The sequence below is a fragment of the Stegostoma tigrinum genome, chromosome 8 (genome assembly GCF_030684315.1).
Source record: "Stegostoma tigrinum isolate sSteTig4 chromosome 8, sSteTig4.hap1, whole genome shotgun sequence".
Taxonomy (NCBI): Eukaryota; Metazoa; Chordata; class Chondrichthyes; order Orectolobiformes; family Stegostomatidae; genus Stegostoma; species Stegostoma tigrinum.
In genome coordinates this window covers 87,364,571-87,376,611 of record NC_081361.1, presented here as the reverse complement: position 1 = coordinate 87,376,611, position 12,041 = coordinate 87,364,571, and the positions used below count along the sequence as shown (strand labels likewise).

Genomic DNA, 12,041 nt, shown 5'->3' with positions numbered 1-12,041 from the left:
GTTTTGATGCTGTAAATCTCTATGACTTTATCCAAGGCCCACACCAAGGAGATATGTGTTATCCAGAGTTAGAATTGGGAGGTTGGGTTATTCAGGGACAGGATGGAGACGTAAAGGGGAGGTAATGGGAACTGTGTCAGTTACCCAGGGTTAGGGGATGGAACGTGTGCTTACCTAGGGTAAGGGTGGGGAAGGTGTGTGTGATCTGTGGTGAGTAGGTGTTGGTTATCCAGGGTCCGAGGCAGGGATGTGTGGGTAATCTACAGTCCTGAGTTGGGAGTGTCAATTATACAGGGTTCAGGGTAGAGAGTTGACAATTCTCAGAATATTGAAGGAAGCAAGTGAACAAATTGCTGAAAGATTGGCAGACATCTTTGTATCCTCTTTGGCCACAGCTGAAGCCTGAGAGGACTGAAGGATAGCCAATGTTCCATTGTTTAAGAAGGGTAACAGAAATAACCCCAGAAATTACAGACCTGTGAGTCACACGTCGGTGTTGGGGAAATTATTGGAAAAGGTTCTCAGGGAGAAGATTTATACACAGTCAGAAGCAAACAAACTTATTAGCAATAGACAGTATGGTTTTATGATACAAACATTGGTGGTGTTGCAGATACGAGGAGGATTGTCAGAGGATGCAGCAGGATGTAGATCATTTGGAGGCGTGGGCAGAAAATGGCAGATGGAGTTTAATCTGAACAAATGTGAGGTGATGCATTATGGAAGGTCAAGTACAGGCGGGAATTATACATTGAATGGCAGAACCCTTCGGAGTACTGATATGCAGAGATGTCTGGTCCGAAGATCATTGAAAGCAGTAGAGCAGGTAGATAAGGTGGTAAAGAAGGCTTATTAGCATGCTTGTCTTCATTGGAAGGGGCATTGAGTCATAAGATAGATGTTATGCCGCAGCTTTGTAGAACTTCAGTTAGGCCGCACTTGGAATATTGCGTACAGTTCTGGTCACACTGCTAGAAGGGCGTGGATGCTTTGGAAAGGGTACAGAAAAAGTTTTCCAGGATGTTGCCTGGTCTGGGGGATTTTAGCTATGAAGAAAGGTTGGATAGACTGGATTTGTTTTCACTGGAATGCACGAGGTTGAGGGGTGACCTGACAGAAGTTTTTAAGGTTCCAAGTGGCATGGGTAGAGTGGAATGTATGAGGTTTTTTCCCCAGGATGGGGGAGTCAATTAATAGAGGACACAGATTCAAGTTGAAGTGGGGATGGGGGCACGATGTTTAAAAGATATGTGCGAGGCAAGTTTTTCGCACAAAGGGTGGTGAGTGCCTGGATTGCACTGCCAGAGGAGGTGGTGGAAGCAGACTCAATAGCAGCTTTCAAGAATTACCTGGATGATTACATGAATGGAGGGGAATAGAGAGATATGGATCCTGTAAGTGATGACAATTTTAGTATGTAAGGGCAAATTATGTCAGCAGAAGCTTGGATGGCCGAAGGGCCTGTTCCTGTGTCGTATTGTTCTTTGGCTTTTTTTGTTTAATTATCCAGGGTCCAGGGTGAGAAGATGACAGTTATCCAGGGTCTGGAGCAGGGAGGTATCCGGGGTTCAGGGCGAGAAATGTGTAAATTATCCATGGTCTTGGATGGGGTAGTGTCTGCTTTCCAAGACCTGGGATAGGATGTGTCTGGTATCCATGGTTGGGGAATTGTAAATTATTCATGGTCCGGGGGGGATGTATTGGTTATCCAGGAACCAGGTAAGGGGAGATGTTGGCTGTCCATAGTCTGGGGCGGGGGAGATGTTAGTTATCCAGAGTCCAGTGTGGTGTATTGGTTATCCACTTCTCCAGGTTGGGGTAGTGTTGATTATACAGGGTCTGGGCAGGGTGGTGTCAATTATCCAGGGGCTTGGCTGGAGAGGTGGCAGTTATCCATGTTCAGGGAAGGTAAGGTGGGTAGGGGTTTGAGGGCAATGATTCAGGGTCTGGGACAAGGAGATGTCAGTTATTCAGGGCCTGGGGCAGGAAGTTTTCACTTCTGCAAGGTCTGGGATAGTTATCCAATGGTCAGTTATCCAGTGTCCCGTGTGTGAATAGAGATAATGGGAACTGCAGATGCTGGAGAATCCAAGATAATAAAATGTGAGGCTGGATGAACACAGCAGGCCCAGCAGCATCTCAGGAGCACAAAAGCTGACGTTTCGGGCCTAGACCCTTCATTAGAAATGGGGGATGGGGTGAGGGTTCTGGAATAAATAGGGAGAGGGGCGAGGTGGACCAAAGATGCATAGAGGAGAAGATGGGTGGAGAGCAGAGTATACGTAGGGAGGAGATAGTTCAGTTTGGGGTGGACAAACAGGTCAAGGGGACGGGATGAGGTTAGTAGGTAGGAAATGGAGATGCGGCTTGATGTGGAAGGAGGGGATAGGTGAGAGGAACAACAGGTTAGGGAGGCGGGGACGAGCTCATTTCTGAATAAGGTTCTAAGCCCGAAACATCAGCCTTCCTGCACCTCTGGTGCCTTCCAGGACCAGGGGTTAATTATTGGAGGGGGCTGGGTGGAGAGTATCAATTATCCGCGGTCCGGGGCGGAACGTATGTGTTATTCCTCGGCCCGGGGCCGGGTGTGTCTGTTATTTTTTGCGGCAGTGCGGGGCGGGGTGTATCGGTTATCCAGGGCCCGGGGTAGGTTGTGTCAGTGAGCCGCGGTGCGGGGCGGGGTGTATCGGTTATCCAGGGCCCGGGGTAGGTTGTGTCAGTGAGCCGCGGTGCGGGGCGGGGTGTATCAGTTATCCAGGGTCCGGGGTAGGTTGTGTCAGTGAGCCGCGCGGCGGGGAGGTGTCGGTTCTCTTACGCTGCGGGGCGGAGTTACTTTCGGCGGGCATTTTGTTGGCGCTCTCTCCGTTTCTGTGTCTGTGGGGCTGGGTGTCGGCGGGTTTGCCGCTCCGGAATCGGTTTTCGGTGTCCACTTTTCTTCGGTAAGAACGGTGTCTAACGTGGTTGGAGAGAGAGATAATGGGACGTGGTTTATCTCGGGAGGACTCACGCAGTCCGGGGCTTGAATGTGGCCTCCTTTGAAGTGAAGCAAATTCCTCCGTTTAACACAAAAGATGATCATAAACATCTGACAAATTCAAATAAACATCAGGTTAAAATGAGGCAGAATTACATATGGGCGTGTCAAGCTGTTTATTTTGGCTTATTAATTAATTAATGATTATACAGTCATTAGCACCCTTTGCAGTGTGGAAGCAGGCCATTCGGCCCATCGAGTCCATACTAACCTCCTGAAGACCATCCCAGCCAGACCTAGCACCCCACTCACCTAATCCCTGAAACACTGCACATCCCTAGATGCTATGGGCAATTTCCCATGGCTAGCCTTCCATAAGAGTTCAGTATTGCATCAATTTTGTTCTTCAGTGTCAGTGGGCAATAACAAATTTGGATGAAGGTTTTGGGGTTTAATCACCAAAATTTTATGTGAGGGTTTTGCTTTGATATTTTGGATGGTCAAAACAATGAACTCTTCAGTAACCTGTTGACATGATTGTGGTGATTGAGTTGAGGAGTGCCAGATTGACTTCATAGAATATGAGTTCCCTAATTGAGGCTGTTAATCTGGTCCAGTTGTAGAGTTGTACAGTATGGAAGCATACCCTTTGGTTCAATTCATCTATGCTGACCAGTAGTCCCAAATAAATCCACTCCCGTTTGGCCCATATCCCTCTAAGCCCTTCCTGCCCATCCAGATGCCTTTTAAATGTTGTAATTGAACGAGTCTCCATCAGGGAGTCCTGGCTGAGGTTCTGTCCACTCAATTGGCTCTGAGGAAGCTGGTTCAGTGTCAAGGACACTTTATGTGTGATTCAGGTGTTAGTTGGTGACGGGATAATGGCCTCTCGAGTTATCTCAAGAAGCGTAGAAATAAATTGGATAGTCTGGTCCTTTTTCATTGAAAGAATATCCCTCCTCCGCTTCTGGACCAGACCCAAGAGCTACCCTGGTTTTTTTCTGACCTTTATCAGTCAAATCAACATTGCTGAATACAGGTCACTCAGTTGAAGTGCAAATTTGCATTTTTGTAGTGCCAACCATAAACACTAGAAGTCACAAAGTGCTTTCCAGCCAGTGGAGTCTGGTTGAGGCATGGACACTATTGTCCTGTGGGTTCTCCAAGCTTCTGTGGACTAGAGAGGAGGGGTATGCAAGATAAATGAACAGACTGACTGAAGCACTGCATGGCAAGCCGTTTTGGGGAATGCAGTTTTCGTCATTATTGTTCCTTATGCTGACAACCAACATAGGATTGGCATATACTGGAGCTATATATTATTGATACACAGGATCCTATTCATGGTAGACAAAATACTTGCACTCACTGCCCCTGTGTCAGCAACAAAATATTGACAGTCATTCTCTAATTCCTTTTCTAAGGGTAGTGTCTTAACCAATCAGAGTCAACCCTTCTGGCTAAAATTTAAACAAAGCTGGCACATAACTGTTGATCGTTATTAACTTATGCATTTCCCATGGCAGTGGTTCAATATATCAGTTGCTACTTGCTTAGCCATCAGCACTCCTCACGCAGTATAAATATTGTTTTGCCTTGGTTTTGGTGGTGTTAATTGTCCTGATAACAACAAAATGAAAAGCTTTGGTAAAATGTGTTTTGCTTTGAAAAAGCAGCAAGGACAAAATCTCAAACGAGAGAAAGCTAACTAAACCTCTTAAAAGCAGATTGTTAATATTTGTAGAAACTCTATTAAAAATACTTAAGTGACTGTACCTCCCTTGGAGGGCAAGACAGTGGAATTATTAATATTAAAATACCGAGCTGGTGAAAACATCAAACAGTTTATTTTGTCCGTTCTCACATTCGAAAACAAAAAAACAGCAGTTGAAAATCAAGATGTAAACACATCAGAGAAACTTAAAGCAATCACACTCACTAAGAGGTAATGGGAAACAACTAGAATTAAAGCCTGACAAGTCCATTGGACTGGATCGTATGTTCTGTGGGTTTTAAACAAAATGGCTGCAGAGATGGTAGCTGCATTGGTTATGCAATCTAAAATCCTAAATTCCTGTTCCGTCACATTGAAAGTTTGCAGATGTAACACCTCAATTCAAGAAAGGGAGAGGCCGAAAATATCAGTAAACACGCAATGCTATAAGGGGTGGAGTTCCAGGTTTTTGACTCACTCAGAGAAGTCCAGAAGATGAAATGACTTGACACACTCCATCTCAACCACCAACATTTGTACCAGGTATAATCGCAAGAGTGAAGAGTTCAACCCCTCCCCACACAGGATTCTCATTGATTCCAGTTTTGGTGGGTTCCCAGGATTCCACTCTCGAATGCCTAAGGCTCTCCTTGCCTCTGGACTTCAGGTCTTGTCCATTTTGGACAGTGGCTAGAAGAAGGCCATGAACTCAGTGGTCCTTGTGGAACCCAAACTGAGTGTCATTGAGCAGGTTATAACTAATGCTGCTTGAGGGCACTGTTGATGATAATTTTCATCAATTTAATGTTGAGGAAGAGTGGACTGATGAAGCAGTAATTGTTCAGATTGGATTTGTCCTATGTTTGTGCGTATAGGACATTCCTATCAGTTTTCTATATTATCGAGTAGCTGCCAATATTGTAACGGCATAGGAACAGCTTGCTAGGGTTGTGCTAAGTTCTGGAGCATTTGTCTTGTACTTTGGCTAAAATGTTGTCAGGGACCATAATCCTTTGCAGTCTCTAATGCCTGCAGCCATTTCTTACATATCACATGGAGAATGAATCAAATTGGCTGAAGACTGACACCTGTGATGCTGAGAACCTTCTGGATGTTGAACAACCACTCTTCACTTCTGGCTGAAGGTTGTTGCATTTGTTGCAACCTTATCTTCTGCACTGAAGTACTGGGCTCCTCTATCATTGAAAATGGGGATATTTATGAAGCCGCCTCCTCCAAGAAGTGATTTAATGTCCATCACCATTCACAACTAGTTATGGCAGGACTAACGCCCTTTGACCTGATAAGTTGATGGTGGAATTGCTTAGCTCTGTCTGTTACTTACTGCATATGTTTTTGGTACACAGGTAGTCCTGTTTTGTAGCTTCAGGTTGGCACCTGTTATGGACTAGACCAGACCCCTCAATATTTTAAGAAGGTAGCCTAGATCCTAAGATTTTCTTGTTTCAAAGGTAGATGTGAAGTGTTGTGCTCCAGATGTGCTGCAACTGGTCACACTACTTGAGGTTATACAAAATGCAATTTATTTAAGCACTATAGTTAAAATACAAACAAAATAAAGAGCAGTGTGGTGGCTCAGTGGTTAACACTGCTGCCTCACAGCGCCATGGACCTAGGTTCAATTCTGCGCTCAGGCACTTGTCTGTGTGGAGTTAGCATATTGTCCCCTTGTCTGCGTAGGTTTCCACTAGGTGTTCTGGTTTTGTCCCACAGTCCAAAGATGTGCAACGTTAGGTGGATTGGATGTGGGAAATGCAGGGTTGTAGAGACAGGATAGGGGGATTGGTCAGAGCGGGATGCTCTTTGGAGGGTTGGTTTGGACGCAAAGGGCTGAATGGCCTGTTTCCACGCTTTAGGGATTTTATTCTATTCTATGAATTTGGAATAAATTAACGATTTGAAAACTTAACCAAATAATAGATAGAGAACTCTTTACTAATTAACTGTTCCAATATAGGAACATCCCATAAACACACCCTTGGCAAAAAGGCAAATTCAGACACAGATTCTCTCTCAGTTCCCCAATCTAGGAGCCAACAAACATTGAGAAAATTCAGAGAAAGTAGCAGCTAGGAGACATTCACTGAAGTTTCCAACTCTTTCGATACCCCAAAGGCTTCTACTTAAAACTAAACCTAAAAACTGAAAAAAAAACTAGAAAGCCTGGCCTGTCAGAGCTGGTTACACCCAGGCTGCTTCCATTGTTCCAACTTTTTTTAAAACAAACACCCCAAGGCCTCAAAAATTGTTTACATTCTTAGAAACAGTTCAAAACCTCTGCTTTACAATCTCTCTTCCAAAAAAATCCCTGGACCTCTTAGAGTAACAGCTTCGTGTCAAACATCTCATTTTTAGGTGTGCCTGGTGCTGCTCCTGACACAATCTCCAGCACTCTTCATTCAACAAGGGTTTCCTGGCTTGATGTTAATGGTAGAATGGACAATGTGGCAGGCACAGACCAAATTCCAGATTGTGCTGGAATACTATTCTGTTGCTGCTGGTGGCCCATGGCATCTCATAGCTACAGTCTTGAGTTGTTAGATCTGTTAAGATACAAGCCACTTGGAAAGGTGATAGTGCCACAAAACACAATGGAATGTATCCTCTGTGTGAAGGTGGGGCGTAGCCTCCCCAGGGACTGAGATGGTCTCTCTTAACAATGCTGGCAGGGACAGAAAAATCTGCAGAAGTAGATTGGTAAGATTGTAGATTCCCTACAGTGTGGAAGCAGGCCCATCAGCCCAACATGTCCATACCAACCCTCAAAGCATCCCACCCTGACCTATCCCCCATAACCCACCTGAACCTACACACTCCAGAACACTCTGGGCGATTTAGCATAGCCATTCCACCTAGCCTGCACATCTTTGGTCTGTGGGAGAAAATTGGTGCACCCAGAGGAATCTGTCACAGACATGGGAAGAATGTGTAAACTCCACACAGACAGTCATCCAAGGTTGGAATTGAACCCGGGTTATTGATGCTGTGAGGCAGCAGCGCGAACCACTGAGCCGTCATGCTGCCCTAAAATAACGATTAGTTTGAGTATGAAATAAAGCCAAAAATTGCTAGAAAAAGTCAGTAGGTCTGGCAGCCTCTGTGGAGAGAAATCACAGTTAACATTTTGCAACCAGTGACCCTTCCGAACTGGACCTGAAATGTTAATCTAGCTTTCTGTCCACAAATGTTGCCAGATGTGCGGAGCTTTTCCAGCAACTACTGTTTTGATTTCTGATTTCCAGCATCTGCAATTCTTTGTGGCTTTATTAGGTTGAATATGATTTTTTTTCCACTTGGTTCCCTCACCTCGCAGCAGACCAGTTCTAGCAGAAACTGATCAGTAGTGATGCTGCTGACATTTGAAATCCCTACCCAAGATACATTCTGTGCTGTTGTCATCTGCAGTGTTTCTTCCAAGCGGTACTCAACTTGGAGAAGTACTGCTTGATCAATCTTAGCTCTTAAAAATAGTGGAATCAAGGGTTATGGGGATAAGGCAGGAACAGGATACTGATTGTGGATGATCAGCCATGATCATAATGAATGGTGGTGCTGGCTCGAAGGGCCGAATGGCCCCCTCCAGCACCTATTGTCTATTATCAACTGAATTGGGGGTGGGATGAAGCAGTATTCAGCAGGAGGTTTCCTTGCCCATGTTTGATCTGCTGCCATGAGACATAATGGGATCCAGAACTGATTTTGAGGGCTCCTCAGGCAAGTCCCACCTGATTGTCTGCTACCATGCCATAATCTCTGCTGGATCTGTCCCTTGGCAGGGTCTGGGACATTATCTGTAAGGTATCATACTGCAAGCATATCCATATCAGGCTGCTGCTTGACTAGTCTGAGAGATAGCTCTCCCAATTTTGACAGTATCCCCCACATGTTGGTAAGGAGGATTTTGTAAGGGCTCTATTTGCCATTACCATTTTGATGCCTTGTTCAGTGTTAGGTGGTCTCTCCAGTTTAGTGTATCTCATAGAAACCTATAAAATTCTAACTAGACTAGACGCAGTTGACATGAGAGATGTTTCTCGTGTCTGGGGAATCCAGAACTAACAGTCAGTCTAAGGATACAGGGTAGGGCAATTTGGAGGAGAAATTTCTTCACTGAGAATAGTGAACCTTTGCAATTTTCTACCACAGAAAGTACTTGAGACCAAAACATTAATGTTTTCAAGAAGCAGTTGGATATAGTTCTGAAGGCCAAGGAGATCAAAGGGTGTGGGAGAGAAAGTGGCAATGTGGCTGATTTGCCAACTCAATGCCATGATTGTATCGTACAGCAGAGCAGGCTCGAATGCCTGAACGGCCTATTCTTGCTGCTATTTTCTTTGTTCTAGTGTTTCTCTCCGAGTAGAACTTGCCTATTTACTGACCAAATGGACGCTTTATTTTTAAAAGAAAATATGTTTGTTTGTTTCCCTGCGACGTAGGACTCATCATTGCTAGACCGCAAACAATATTTTACTTCTCTTCCACCTTCATTTAAAAGAGCTAAACTGCTCACCTGATTTCTTCAAAGCCTAATTTTAACGTATCTGAGCACATTTATAAACACAGCATCACCACTCAGAAATCAAGCATGAAACTAACCTGTGCCTCCATTTAATCTATACAGTATAGAAATCCAAATTAAATGTGATGCTCTACACTTTGAAATCTAAGTTTCCAATTAATGATATCTTGTGACTTTTCGTCACTTCAGTCATACGAAGACCCATTGCAGAAATGCATGACCCTGAGTTTTTGTCACCCTTAAACAGTCAACAGCATTGACTTCAATGAGTCCATTTGCTAGCAGTCCAAGTATGTCCCAAAACACGTGCATTTTCTGTGCTGACACGTCTATGTGAAATTGCTCTCAATATGCCAGCTATAACAGCAGTGTAGGGAACAAGGCAAATCACTTTTTCCTCCATCTTAATAAGAACCTGAAAGCATTCAACGCTGTCAGCAGAACAGGATTCTTGAAGATCTTATCCAGCACAACTCTGCAGTTTCATCTCCTTCTGTGACAACATGCACGGTGCTATGTCATGAGCCTGACTGGAATATTAGTCGAGGTATAGACTTTAAGAGCGGGAGGTTATGTTGGAATTGTCTAAAAAAAGTTAATTAGGCTACAGCTAGAGTTTTGTGCGCAGTTCTGGAATCCACATTAACGTGATTGCACTGGAGGATTTGCAGAGGAGATGTACCAGGATGTTGTCTGGGCTGGAGAGTTTTAGTTATAAAAAGAGATTTGGATAAACTGGGATAACAGGGTGTAGAGCTGGATGAACACAGCAGGCCGAGCAGGAAAGCTGATGTTTCGGGCCTAAACCCTTCTTCAGAAATGGGGGAGGGGAAGGGGGTTCTGAAATAAATGGGGAGAGAGGTGGAGTGGGTAGAAGATGGATAGGGGAGAAGATAGGTGGAGAGGAGACAGACAGAGCAAGGAGGCAGGGTTGGAGCCAGTAAAGGTGAGGTGTAGTGAGGAGTAAGGTATGGGACAGGCCAAGGGGGCCTGAAACGTCAGCTTTCCTGCTCCTCTGATGCTGCTTGGCCTGCTGTGTTCATCCAGCTCTACACCTTGTTATCTCAGATTCTCCAGCATCTGCAGTTCCTACACTCTCTTGGATGGACTGGGGCTGTTTTTGTTGGTGCAGAGGAGATTGACAATGGGACCGTGATGGAGATGCATTAATACTTACAGGAGCATAGACAGGAAGAAACTTATCCCTTTGATCAATGACAAGCAGGCATCAATTTAAGGTAAGGGGCAGGAGGATTAAAGGGTTTGTGAGGGGAAAAGAAATGTCCATCCAGCAGTTGGTGAGAATCTGGAACTCGCTGCCTGTAAGGGTAGTAGAGGCAGAAATCCGCATGATATTTAAGAAGTATTTCAAGAAGCATTTGCAATTCCAAGGCCTGTAGGCTGCAGGCCGAGTGTTGGAAAATGGATTTAGATTAGGTAGGATGTTCTTTTTGAGCAACACGGACTCAGTTGGCCAAAGGGTCTTTTTCTGTGCTGTAGACCTCTGTGACTTCATGGAAGGGCGTGCTCATGATCAAGCCTCACTATTCCATGAGCTATCACAAATATATAAATAACATATTGAATCAGGCTTTAATTATGGTCATTCGGCATAGGAACAGACCCTTCAGCCCAACCAGTCGAGGTTGATCATAATCCCAAACTAGACTAGTCCCACCTGCTGGCATTTAGCCTATATCCCTCCAATCCTTTCTATTCATGTACTTTATCCAAATATCTTTTAAATGTAACTGTAGCTACATCCACCACTCCCACACAGAAATTACACTCGGTGTAAAACCAAGAAAGTTGCATCTTGTGTATTTTTTTAAAATCTTTCTCCTCGCACTTAAAAAGTATGCCACCTAGCCTGGAATTCCTCCATCCCAGGGAACAGACACCTACCATTCTCCTTATTGATGCCTCTCATTGTTTTATAAGCTTCTGTAAGGTCATCTCTCAACCTTCCATTCTCCAGTGTTCTGGTAATGCAAATTGGCTATAATGCAATTGACAAAAAGAGAAACACTATTTCTAAAATACACACCTGTGGTGGCTATAACGTAATTCCATCGAGTGGGCATCTTGCTGTCAGAAGCCCTTTGCTAATGATACTTACAGTGCACTTATGATCAGGAGCTAGCCAGAAGGAGGACACAGAAAAAGCAATGATAACGATTGAAGGGTGACACTGCCTGCAGTTTAGTGTCGTCTACCCACACTGAGGCTGACATCATGTGGTTTGCTGTGGCGCTACTGTCAGTGCTGCCTTTCACCCTTTTTGACTAGCCCTTCAAGCAAGCACATGGTCGAGACTTAACTCAATTCCATTTACCTATCTTTCAGTGCATAACCTTTCCTTGTTATCAAATCCTCTGTAGTCTTACTCATCTCAACTCCTGTAATCTCCCACAATGAGATAATTCATTCCATTAGATCTGTGTTCTTTCAGTTTCAGCCTCTTGCACAACCGATTTTCACTGTAGCATGCTTATCTTATTCACTGCTGCCCAACTCCAAAGTTTTGTAGTTACCTTTGTAACCCTCTCTGCCTTCTCAAAAACATTTCTGAAACCAACTTTGACCATCAGCTATCCTCATCTGGCTTGGTATTGATTCTTGTTTAACATTCTACAGTAACTAGTTGCTTTGTTTGAATCCCTGGTGAAGGCAATTCTGAAGGAGCAAACAGTCGGTAATGGGGAAAGCTGTATTCAATGTGCTGGCTCATTACATGTAGCGTTTTAGGGGGTGGCAGAAGTTTGAGGTCAGCCTCACCATCATTGATTTCAAACTGCTGCAAAACTGCTGTC

General features: G+C 44.4%; 1 protein-coding gene across 4 annotated transcripts in view; it reads left to right on the top strand.

Annotated features, from left to right (window-relative positions):
* The first annotated feature begins 2,805 nt into the window (after nucleotides 1-2,805).
* Nucleotides 2,806-12,041, top strand: part of cdc7 (cell division cycle 7 homolog (S. cerevisiae)) — an 88,383-nt gene continuing 79,147 nt past the window's right edge. For all 4 annotated transcript variants that reach the window (XM_059648088.1, XM_059648087.1, XM_059648085.1 and 1 more), the window contains exon 1: nucleotides 2,806-2,939. The gene's annotated coding sequence lies outside the window, so the exon portion shown is untranslated. The remainder of the gene's footprint in view (nucleotides 2,940-12,041) is intronic.